The sequence below is a fragment of the Vespa mandarinia genome, chromosome 9 (assembly GCF_050613455.1).
Source record: "Vespa mandarinia isolate Hongniang chromosome 9, ASM5061345v1, whole genome shotgun sequence".
Classification (NCBI taxonomy): Eukaryota; Metazoa; Arthropoda; class Insecta; order Hymenoptera; family Vespidae; genus Vespa; species Vespa mandarinia.
In genome coordinates, this window is record NC_140818.1 from 6,741,511 (window position 1) to 6,752,500 (window position 10,990).

Here is a 10,990-nt window from a genome sequence, read left to right on the forward strand (position 1 = left end):
CGAATTAAAGATCTTATTTTCTGAAACAAAAAAGAAAGAGAGAGAGAGAGAGAGAGAGATAGAGAAAATAGATTGTCGATTGAAAAACAGGAAATTTGTAATCACGTAAAAAAAGAAAAGAAGGAAGAAAAAGAGAAAAATAATTGTAAAATAAAATAACATATTAATTGTATATGTACAATGTATAATAAACTAAAGGCGAGAAATAAATCGATGTCACCATAATCATAATTCCAGCCCGTATACTGATTTAAATAATTCAGTGTATATCGCTATTTGTTGAATAATGAAACACCTGTACGGACACAGTAGACAAACTGAGCGTATACGCGTAAATCATTTATGTCATTCAACATTGACGATCAAGGTCATAAATATTATCCATCAAGAACGTGCTTATGTTATTATACAACAGATACAATGTTATATGAACGAACAAAGTATGTTAAAGCGTTTATAATTTTACAAATTTGTTATAACATATTTTATATCATAATTATTTTAATAATGAAAAATAAAACTTATGGTTTCGATATCGATGAAAAGTATTAAATAAAGAAAAAAAAATCTTTTCTATTTCATTTCCTATCGCATATCTAATTTTTTGCAAAAGGCAAATATTTCCGAGACATTTTATATATATATATATATATATATATATATATATGTATATATCATTCTGAGAGACATCTAATAGACGAATAAATACTCGAATTGTATTTCGTCTAGAGATCACGAATTTCGTCGGTCGCACGCAAAGAAAGCCCAAATAGATTTGTTCGTACCAAAAAGTATACTCAGGCACGAAACTATAGATCAAGTGGTCGCCCCCGAGATTCCGTTTTCCTCTTAAGATCGAGTCGTTTGTCCGCTGGCAGATCCATCAGCACTGCCATAAATCACGACCGCGTGCACCTAGAAAGAGAAAGAGAAAAGAGAAAAGAGAGAAAGAGAGAGAGAGAGAGAGAGAGAGAAAGAGGGAGATAAAGAAAGAAAGAAAGAATGAAAGAAAGAAAGAAAGAGACTACTCTCTCGCATGCTCTCGCGCCCGTGAAGCCTTTATCAAAACAAATCTGTATGCTCGACTACCGTGGGAATGGACCGGAAAATTTGTTTAACGGCAGCTGCAATGTAGACCGACGTAAATTCGTCTTTGCCGCATGTTCTTTTTCTCTCTTTCTCTTTCCTTGTCTTTTTCTATATAAGAGGTATCAAGAGACATTGTTTCTCAAGAAAATGAGAAAAATGAAGGAAAAGGAAGAAGCGAAGGTGATAGTGTCAATGTAAAAGAAGTCGAGAGAAAAGTTGCGGAAGGTATAAGAGTAAAAAAGAGAGATAGGTAGATAGGTAGATAGATAGATAGATAGATAGATAGATAGATAGATAGATAGATAGAGAGAGAGAGAGAGAAAAAAAGAGAAGCAAAAGAAGAGTATAATGTCCTGGACGTAAAATGGGCGAGGAAACAGCGAGCCGTGCACGGCTTCGACTCAATTAAATGATCGTCTTCTCCTCGAGGGTCCCAGCGGAGGCACCAACCATTAATTTCGAAACACAGGGAACAAAGGGTCTACCTGGATATTCTTTCGGCTTTTGTTTTTCCCTTTAATATTTTTCTTCTCTACTCTCGTTCTATCTCGCTCTTGCTCCTTTCCTACCGTACCTTTTACCATCTCGACCTGCTACTAAGAGAAAGAGAGAGAAAGAGAGAAGGAGAGAGAGAGAGAGAGAAAGAGAGAAGAGGGCTTTAGCCGCAGGATAGCAAGAGCAAGGAAAGACAAGAAGGAAGAAAAGTAGAAGGAGTAGGAGGAGGAGAAAGAGGAGGAGAAAGAGGAGGAGAAGGAGGTTGAGGTGGTAGAGGACGAGGACAACCTGTTCAGCCCACGGCTACGTTTCTCTTCTCCTGCGGTAGCGAGAAAGCCTCCTCCATCCCAAAGCCGCCACGCTTCTTTCTCCCCTCTTCGTGGTATATAACCACGCGTATACTTCTGATCGACTCGTCCAAGTAAAGCTTCTCTCACACCGAACGACCCATTAATATTCTTGTGAAAGCATAAGGAAGAGCTTGCTTAGGCGTGGCTCGATTCTAGTCATCGGGCCAACCACGTAATCTTTATGTATATATATATATATATATATATATATATATATATATATATATATAAATATATACATCTCTTTCTCTCTCTCTTTCTCTATACTTTTATTCCTATCTACATCTTCTTCTTTTTCTTCTTTCACTTCTTTTTTTTTCTCTCCTCTTCCTGATGGATTAAAGTATTCAAATGACAGTGAGAAACTCAGGATGTTAGTTTCAGGATATCGAGAACTAGAAACGTATCGTTTGATTCGCGACGAATGAATCTCTTGATTTCCTGTTAAAATTCTTGAGATATTTCTAACGGTACACGATCGATTGATATCTAAATATCTATTATTTGGATTATTCATTGTATCAGTGATAAATTAATAATTCCTCGGCTTTCACGATGTTTCGATGTTTCAATGATATTAATATCGTACGATATAATAAAGCCGTTCAAAGGTATCGCTTTGGTAATCTCCGAAAGAATTTGATGACGGAAAAAAAGAAAAGGTGAGAATTAGTTGCGTGGGATTTGACGATGAGTGCGAGAACCGGTTCGTTCGTTCGTTCAGCCGAAAGAGCGATTTGTTTGCACGAAACAGGCTGAGCCTACCTTTCTTTTTATGTAACAGTTCTTTTACCAAGGTATGAAGTAACCAAAAGGATTTTTTTTCTTCTTCTTTTTCTTTTTCTTCTTCTTTTATTCTACGATCAGATTAGACATTCTACGATACTACTATTATTCGCGACAAAATTAGAATGTTGATTATTTGATTTGGAGGAATCATTTGCATTCGTATGAACGAACGAACGAACGAATGAACGATCGATCGATCGATCGATAGATCGATTTGTTTCAACGTTTGATCTTCGTTCTATCAGTGGATAATACTCTTCACGGTAAGCCATTGTCTACGTGTGTACACTTGTTAGAGAGAAAAGAGGAAGGATCTATTTGTTTAGTGATCTATGATACCAAGTTTAATTTCTAAGGGAGGACAAGAAAGAAAGCAAGAAAGAGAGCGAGAGAGAGAGAGAAAGAGAGAGAGAGAGAGAATAGGAAAGAAGGAGGAAGAACGGAAGGGTGACTATGAACTGGATCTAACAATACAAAACGAGAAACGTACATTACAATTAACTTTCACTTGCATCGATTTCCATTAACGACATTCTCGTTCTACGTCCGTTTTGAGTTAATTAAATTTTTCTTTAGATCAAATTACCAGCTATTTTCTTTTATTTTTATTTTCTTTTCTGTTTTTTTTTTCCTTTTTTTTTTCTTCTTCTCCTTCTTCTTCTTTCATGTCATATCGACGTTCGTTTAGTTTGTATAAAAGAATCAAAAGAGCTCTGATATCGTCCAATTAAGATAAAATCCACGGATGAAATTCGAAGCTTCAATGATAACGTAAAGTCACAAATTTTTCTTCCTTATAATCGTATCTCCGATAGACTGGATCATCCTGTAGGACATAGAAGAAGGCTATGAAGCTGTTATAATATGTGTGTGGCTTGAGATGGGCGAACTGTAAAATGATAGATGACGCGTAAACGTGCTCAGATAGACATCCGACAAGTAACAGGGAAGAGCCGGAAGGAAAACGTAAAATTCAGCTCAAGCGCAAAGATAAATGTCGTAAATCCATCTATACGAGATATTGGCCCTTGATCGGTCAACCTTAACGGCACTTATGGTATGTTCATTCTCCAAGATTTTTCAAGATCATATTATAATGTAACGTTAATTTTTCATTTGTATGTTTGCTTGTGCGTGCGCGCATGTATCTGTGCTTTCGTTTGTTGTGTGTCGTGTTTTGATCAAAAAAAAAAAAACAAAAGAAAAAGAAGAAAATAAAAAAACAATTAATCTTTCTTGTTTCCTCTTGTACTATATACTTTTCAAGTGAAAACAAAAAAGGCGAAGAAGAAGAAAAACCGATATGCTTCTGGACCGGCTTATCGTACCTAACATTCGTCTAAACACGACATTTGTCCAAGCTCAGAGTCGGATTTACGGAATGATTAAAGTGCTCGATCTTGCAAGGAGGAGAGAATGAGAGAGAGAGAGAGAGAGAGAGAGAGAGAGAGGGAGAGAAAAGACGAACTAACGTAGATAGAGATAGAAATCAAACAAAGGAGGGAGAGAGAAAGAGAGAGTGAGAGAGAAAGAGAGAGAGAGAGAGAGAGAGAAACAAAGTGGAAGAGATACAGGGAGAGACAGGAAACGAATGTGATTCGCTTGGACGAGCAATTTACAGCTCGAAGAATATGGCCCCGGCGTGTAAACCGCATTGAAATTCACGGCAAGCACGGAACTCCACCGGCGTTGAACTATGGGCAAGCTGTTGCAAGCTACTGTTTTCTCTCTGTCTTTGTCTTTCTCTCTCTTACTCACCCTCTATCGGTACCGTTTCTCTCTTCTCCTATCTTCTCTTTCTCTCTTTCTCTTTCTCTTTCTCTTTTGCTTCGTGCAACCCCTGATATTTCGTGGTGCGCGCGCGCCCGTACACACTGTCTCCGTCTAGTTGGCATTTAATTCTTGCCGCACCCCTTCCTTCGAAATCCATTTAAAATCCCCAGGAGGTAGAAACTAAGAGATAGAGAGAAAGAGAGAGAGAGAGAGAGAGTGAGATTGAGAGAGAGAGAGAAGAGAGGAAGAGAGAGAGAGAGAGAGAGAAAAGAGAGAGGAAGAGAGAGAGAAGAGAGAGAGGAAGAGAGAGAGAGAAGAGAGAATTGTATTGTGATATACGTTCATACGTATATGTATGTACATGTATACTACGGAACTTATGTTTCTACGGGACGGAAGAACAATGACGGAAGTCGCCCGTGGAATGTATCGGATATATACGGACGACTGTGAGCGTAACGTTGTGGATATATCGAGTTAGAGAGAAATCCTCGTGATGCTTTAAACAGTTAGAAGAATGACGTTGTTTATACTACTGTATGATATACTTTTCAAAAGCTTTGTCTTGTTTATTTAAAAAAAAAAAAAAAAAAAAAAAAAACAAACAGTAAAAAAAGAACAATATTTTTGTTTCTCTTTTTGTTTTTATAACATGAAAATAAACATTGTAGATTAATTAATAGTCAATAATCTTTAGATTGTAATAATAGATAATATTGAATGGATATTTTCTAATTTGGATTATAGCATATCGTATGTATCATTTAAAGCAGATAAATATATATATATATATATATATATATATATATATATATTTTTATGAATATAATTCTTTCAATCGAATTATTTTTTTATTTATTTATTTTGTTAATTAAATGAAGCTTCGTTCGATAGTTTTAAATGAAGATAATATAGTACGTAGGATTAATTTGCGAATGAATTTGTGTATTTCTTTTATTTTTTTTTTTCTTTTTTTTTTCCCCTTTAATTTATTTGAAAATTCGATTTCTTTCTTTCTTTTGTTTGTTTTTTTTTTTTTTTTTATGTTTTTTTTTTTTTATACTATAAGACAAGAAGATCTCTTACGATTACTTTATTTATATTTTCTTTCTTTCACCTCTACGTCTAGTTTCTTCACGCACGAAATCTAGATTAAATGGTACGGTCCAGCGAGCAAACGTTGAACGCTTCACATGATGGAAAGCAGCGACCACCTGGAAGGTGGGAAGAAGAGCGGACGCAAGAGAGTAGAGTGTATATATATATATACATTATATACATGTATGTATGTATGTATGTATACTATTATATCTACCATAATATTCTCCGATGCTTCTCCGATCTATTATCCACGCCCTTACCCTTTCACTCACTCATCCTCTCGTCCCTTGACCAACGACGTAGCTATTCTCTTTTACTTCCACAAAACGTTCTTTCGAGAAACGTCACAAAGAAACTTAAGGAGGTGCTTCGAGTAAACAAAAAAATGATGCGAGTAAAAAAGAGTTCTTTTAGAAAGCCGCCAACAATTTTCATAATATTTCTTAATACCTCGACGATGACCATTCTAACCGACCTATTTCTCTCTCTCTCTCTTTGTCTCATCTTCAAATCTATCTGTCATTATGACAAGAGAAGGAAAGATGAAAGAAAAGAAGAAGGACAGATCTGGTAAAGAGTTGTCTCTCTATTGTAATTGAATTTCGATTCGATTTTAATATATCGATAATTTTAATTAGTCTCAAATTAGTCTCGATAAGATGTAACAGGTGTTAAGATAAATACTTAACTATTATAATTACTTTCTGCGATAAGATTACTTGCTAACATTCTTTAAAATATCTTCTTATATCTCTCCCTCTCTCTCTCTCTCTCTCTTTATACACACACACACGTATATATATATACACATACATATGTATATAACAATAACAAAAGTGATAAATATTGCTCAACCAGGATATCTTTATCACGACGTTAATGACATAACGTATCTCTCAGAATGCGTTTCCTGCTTCGAGTGCATACAGATTACGGTGCAGTAATGCAGGTCATAAGTCAGTGTATCCTGCAGGATATATGAACCAATTATGGGTTAATCTTTGCCACATAGACACTACGAAGCACAATAAGGGAGCGACTTTACCGCTAGCCACCCGATAACAGACGTAATAAATAAACGTATCCGCGTGGCACACGTACAGTGTTCGAACTATGCGACTATGAAAATCGCCAAGGGCTATTTGCCTTGGTACTACCCCTCCCCTCCCTCTACACCCTTCAATTCTCCTAAATATCCTCTACGTTCTCTTTATGATTTATAGGAATATCGAAATTTCGATTCTTTCTTTTCTTTTTTCTTTTTATTCAATTAAAAATTTGACAAACAAAAAAAATATCAAATTGCAATTATTTTACGAATAAAATAATAATAATAATATCTTTCAAATAACAATTACGAAGGGATACAATTTTTTTGAATATTTCGATCAACGTAGAAAGCAATTAAGTTAAAGTGTGATTCGAATCAAGTCCGATTCCCCTTTTTAATGAATGTAATTTTTAAAAAGTTGATTCGATTGGAGTTTAAGTAAAAAAATTCATACGATGATGATGATAGGAGCTCACTTGTACGCCACCGACCGGTATGCGTGCGTGCAAAGGAAATTTAAGTATACCGGCTCGACGAGTTAAGTATAATACGAGCTCTATAACTCTCTCTCTCTCTCTCTCTCTCTCCTTCTCACATATATAAGAATATATATACAGACATATACACATACATACTCTAAAGCTGCAGCTTGCTCTCGTAGCGGCAGCATCGCTCGCAGCGGTTCTACGTCTTGCAATAATCTTTCTGCGTTACCCAGTATATCCCAGCATCCGTTCTTCTTCTTCTTCTTCATCTTCTTCTTCTTCTTCTTCTTCTTCTTCTTCTTCTTCTTCTTCTTCTTCCTCTTCTTCTTCTTCTTCATCTCTTGTGTTATTATTATTGTGCAGGAGGAGGCTACGGTGGGTATCTTGTCAAATCGAGCAGGTGTTTCACCCGGGCGGCCTTTCTACCCTCATCCTAGCGCTTACTATATATTTTGACGATTAGTTCTGGACCGAGCTTCTTCGAAGTGCGGAGGCTGCTTACTCCCTTCCTCATCCCATTCTCTTCGTCTCAGGGACGCATCCAATGATTCTCGTTTACACGAATCGCATTTAAATTTATACTTTTTTATTTTATCTATTCAACACAATTATCTATTTATTTATATATGACGAATAAATTTTTATTAGATTCTACGAAAAAGTGAAATTTTATGTTAAACGTTTGATTAAATAGTTTGATTAAACACACACACACACACACATACACACACACATATATATATATATATATAAGATACATACGTAAATGACAAAATGAAAGATTTGTAATAGAATCGTCGTGCTAGGGCCGACGAATTTTATTATACGTAAGAATAGAAAAATAGACAAAAAGTAGAAAGTAGAAGGAGAATATGAACTAAAGAAAAAAAAAAGAAGATATAGTTTTAAATATCATTTGGATGAAGGTTAGGTAACGTACATAAGTAACATCAAAGATGTACAGGTAATGTCAGACGAGTCTTGCATAAACGTCTTCGCAAGTCATGTTTTATGAAGCAAGATCGTAAAGGATTTTATAGCGAGCTCGTCTCGCTTCACCAAACTCTCTCCACATTATTCTCCCTCTTATCCTCTCTATCCTTTTCGTCCTTCCATCACCAAACTCCAGACGACCGAGAAGAACTCCGTTAGCAGCGATACTAATTTCAACATTAATGTCCGTCGCCTATGGTGGGCGCGAAGGGGAAACGTTTAACTTCCATGCTACTTCTTATTAACTTTTTAAATTTGGTAGGACGAAGGTAGGGAGAGGGAAGGGAACTTTACGATCGTAGAAAGCCGAAGAGAAACGAGTTACGAGAAAATTACTTGAAACTTCGACATTATGCTCGAACGACAATTGAGTTCAAACTGTTTCGAGAGAAAGAGGGAGAGAGAGAGAGAGGGAGAGAGAGAGAGAGAGAGAGTGAAAGAGGACCTTTGACTGACGTACGAAGGACATCGTTTACCTTCGAAACGTATCTATACCTTTAACATTGATCACTGTAATCATAAGGATTACAACAGATTAACAGAAGAAAGTTTGTCCTTTCGTGAGAGTCTCAAGGACGTATATATAAATATATCAAGACTTATGGAAATGTCCTTTTGAAATGAAACAAATTTATGAAGTATCAATTTTTCCATGGGAAAAAATTCTAAGGACACTTCAATATATTATATTTATTAATAATAAAATTAATATGGAAGAGAAATTACGTGATGGAATATTTTTCAATCGATAGTTGCGTCCCTGTTAGTCTCCAAGAGAGAGAGAGAGAGATAGAGAGAGAGATACTGGCGATCGCGACGACGTTGCAGTTGGAGTACAATGCACATGCACTTGCCATCGGGGAAAGGTAGACGGCCGGCGACCTTGATGCGCGTGGTTCTCGCGTGCCCGAAGCTTCACGAAGTTATACGAACATTTCCGAGCTGAAGTAGAGGGAGAGAAAAGAGTGACTGGTCCACGAGTACGATGGGATCTCTCTCCACTTTCCGTTCTCCATCTTTTTTCTTTTTTCCCTTCGTCTCTCCATCTATCGTCCCTTTAGTCGCTCGTCTGACCTGCCGCCTCGATTCTTCTTTCTCTTTTTCTTCTTTCTTTCTTTCTTTCTTCTCTTTCTTTCTCTCTGTCTCTCTCTCTCTCTCTTTTTCTTTTTCCCTCTTCTTTCTCTCTCTCTCTCTCTCTCTCTCTCTCTCTTTCTTTCTTTCTTTCTTTCTATCTCTGTCGACCCCCTCCACATCCCTGTGTACCTGTACTCGCTCTCCTGCTTGCAGCCTCACGGAAGCTGAAACAACCTATCCTACCTTGGATAGTCAACCTCATGCTAGAGTTGCTAAGATGGGACCGGTATTTCAAGTTAACCAGTCCCTCGATCGCAGTGTCCCTCAACTAGTTACATTTATCTAGACTCTTAGGTGAAATTGTTTATCTTTTTAGATTCATCCTTTTTATATTATATTTCACGATTTTGTGACATTATTTAATTCCCATTGATATGTCTTAATTGAAACATGTAGGTACATTAAAGGTAATATCTTCTTTTTTCAAATTATCAAAGGAAAATTTCAATGTTTCAGACAGATTATTATATCTCTTAATTTTGTCTTATTATTTATTCATTATTTTATTATATTAAAAATTATATTCTAATTAATAATAATAATAATAATAATAATAATAATAATAATAATAATAATAATAATAAATTATTTGTTTAAAGCTTACGAAAGTGTGATCATTGTTTAAATTATTAATAATTTAAAAATTCTTCAGAGAAAGATTTTAATAAATCCATTAATATATGTCAATCTAATACCTTAGGTGTAAATTGATCGATATTAACACCAACGTCTGATCGATAACAACACATCAATGATTTTTTTTAAGTATATATATATATATATATATATAGGTTTATCACGAAGGACGATCGTGAAACGGAAACCAAGGCCGTACCTTCTCGTGGATATTAATAATCGATCAAGATATTAGGTAAGTTCGCTCTGGCGCCGGCACATTCCCGTCGGTTTAATAAATCTTCGTCGAAAATTGATAAATGTATTTCTTCCAGCTGAAAGATTGTTGTTTAGAGTAGCTAACTATGAAATGCCAGATTGCTGACTTTGTTGTTTTTTTTTTCTTTTTTTTTTTTTTTATCCTTCTTTCCTCTTCCTTTTTTTTCCTTCATCTTTTTTCCTTTCTTTTCTTTTCTTCTCTTTTTTTAAAGTTGCAAAACATCAAGCGAAGTCTCACCGGCTGTCGTTGACTTACGATAAGAAACAAGTAAAAAAGAAAAAAAGAAAAAAAAAAAAAAGAAAACGAAAGAAAAAGACAAGAAAAAAAAGGCGAAAAGTTTCCATCTATTCTTTTGATCTTCTAGAGAAGATCGACGTACAACATATAAACTGCATATAGTATGCACGTACACATGTATTTGAATATTTTATCTAAAGAAATAACGATGAAGGAAAAAAAAGAAATTCATATATACCGTTGAAACGTTTCCTCCGGAGATTTGTTTGACGACTTCGAAGTGAATACACGGAAATGGGTCTCGTTATGAAACTTCCTCCCTCTCTGTCTGTCTGTCTCTCTCTTTCTCTCCCTCTCTCTCTCTCTCTCTCTCTCTCTTCTCTCTTTCTTGAATTTTCTGAGCAACGATAGGAAAATGATTTTCCATTTTACATCAAATCGAGAAAATTCCCGAGGCTTATCGAGTATATCAAAAGGCTTTTTTAGTATTCGTTTTTTTCATACTATTCTCGATTTTCACCTAAAAGACATTCTATATTCCTTCTCGAGTTATTTTTCCTAAGCGTCTTCTCCGATTCCTTAACCGTTTGGTTGATGC

General features: G+C 35.6%; 2 long non-coding RNA genes across 2 annotated transcripts; one reads left to right on the forward strand and one right to left on the reverse strand.

The window, feature by feature from the left end:
* Positions 1-684: 684 nt before the first annotated feature.
* On the reverse strand, positions 685-8,506 carry LOC118440047 (uncharacterized). Its single transcript, XR_004837743.2, has 3 exons — positions 7,284-8,506; positions 3,214-3,549; positions 685-915 (listed from the first exon to the last, which is right to left on the reverse strand). It is a non-coding gene; the product is annotated as an uncharacterized LOC118440047 (long non-coding RNA).
* On the forward strand, positions 2,008-4,127 carry LOC146872776 (uncharacterized). Its single transcript, XR_014982522.1, has 3 exons — positions 2,008-2,106; positions 3,539-3,780; positions 3,991-4,127. It is a non-coding gene; the product is annotated as an uncharacterized LOC146872776 (long non-coding RNA).
* Positions 8,507-10,990: the final 2,484 nt, after the last annotated feature.